Source organism: Alexandromys fortis, unplaced genomic scaffold (assembly GCF_014885135.2).
Source record: "Alexandromys fortis isolate MF-2015 unplaced genomic scaffold, M_Fortis_MF-2015_v1.1 scaffold_21, whole genome shotgun sequence".
Lineage (NCBI taxonomy): Eukaryota > Metazoa > Chordata > Mammalia > Rodentia > Cricetidae > Alexandromys > Alexandromys fortis.
Genome location: NW_026067905.1, coordinates 4,973,588 through 4,975,200, shown reverse-complemented (window position 1 = coordinate 4,975,200; position 1,613 = coordinate 4,973,588). Strand labels below are relative to the sequence as shown.

At 37.6% G+C, this 1,613-nt stretch overlaps 1 non-coding gene across 1 annotated transcript; it reads right to left on the bottom strand.

Moving 5' to 3' along the window:
- Positions 1–1,188: 1,188 nt before the first annotated feature.
- Positions 1,189–1,340, bottom strand: LOC126497417 (small Cajal body-specific RNA 16). Its single transcript, XR_007590606.1, has one exon. It is a non-coding gene; the product is annotated as a small Cajal body-specific RNA 16 (non-coding RNA).
- Between the last annotated feature and the right edge of the window lie 273 nt (positions 1,341–1,613).

The window sequence follows — 1,613 nt, the reverse complement described above, 5'->3', positions numbered from 1 at the left end:
ATAATTCACAATAGGACATATTGAAATTGACTTTGTTCCAGAAAGACCATAAATTTGGTGTAGATAATTGAAATTAAGACATTTTAAAATATGAAGGATATATACCATAATTTGATTACAAAAAGTTTGAACCTCAAAGAAGCTGCTGAATAAAAGGACAATGGGCTAATCATGAAGACTTTCAGTTAGGAAAATACGACCTTTTCTTCTTACTCAATAGGAAGAATGTGGCAGCAGGCTGCTTGTTGGTTCCTGGCTGCTTAGCCCCGAAAAAAATCACACAGAAACTGTATTATTTAAATCACTACTTGGTCCATTAGCTTTAGCTTCTTATTGGCTAACTCTTAAATATTTATTTAACCCATTTCTATTAATCTGTGTATGGCAACGTAGCTGTGGCTTACTGGCTAAATTTCCAGCATCTGTCTCCGGCAGGGCTACATGGCTTCTCTCTGACTCTGCCCTTCTTGCTCCCAGCATTCAGTTTAGTTTTTCCCACCTGGCTCTGTTCCCCTATAGCTCTACTATAGGCCCAAAGCAGTTCCTTTATTAATAAATGATATTCACAGCATACAGAGAGGAATCCCACGTCAGAAAATCATGGTCTTAACTAAATTATTATGCTGCACAGAGGGCTTATTACTAATTGATGTACTGTGATTGTACTGTTGTGTGCTTAACATGACACTTAAACATCTGTGAAAGTCTTCAAAGCATTTTAGACAATGAAGAAGAAAAAGAAATATACCTCAAGAGCAAAGTTAGCAAAAGGGGACTAGAAGGCAATGAATAAAATATTTCAATATCTTCTGAGAATACAGAGGATGTATGAATCTTTCAGCTTAAGTAAATATAAAAATTTAAATTTAGGGGTCTTTGGAGAAGTTTATATTGGGATTACCATAAACTCCAGGATATGATAATAACAATAATAGTAATAGTAGTCATAGTAGTAATAATCTTTTATAACACAACAACAACAACAAAAAAGACACAAGTCAAAAACAATGCAGAATTACCACATTTGAGAAGCTGATTCTACCGGAAGAAAAAGGATAATATGGGCATAAGGTGGTACAAGTAGGAACCCAGGGAAAGCCTGAGATATCAGGGTATACAGCAAAATTTTGAGTTTTAAAGCTCAAGCACAGGATTAGAGCTGGATAGAACACCAAAAAAATATATTTGTCCTGTTTTCAGTATCACACATGTTCATCAAATAACTTCCATCATGTTCACATCTATTACTACAAATTCTGAACCCAGGAAAGATTTTTACCTTGGGATTTACTTTAGGTCAATTTTGGGATTCTCTAAATGGGTTGTTTTCATCAAACATCTCACCTAGGGCTGTTGCGGGAGGTCCTTCCGCCCCTCCAACTAATAGCTGCTGTGATACCAGCCCATTGGGGAGTGGTCTCCCTCCCTTTAAAAAAGCGGCTATTTCCTCTGCTAGCTCTCTTCACTTCCTGCTCCGCCGGAGACTAGACTCCCTTCCTGGTTGTGCAGATGGCTGTTGTCTGGGACGGTGATCTGTAAGTTTGCCCCTTTAAATAAATAACACCCTATTAATCATAACTCCAAACTGGTGTGGCCTTGTTCGTGACTTACGC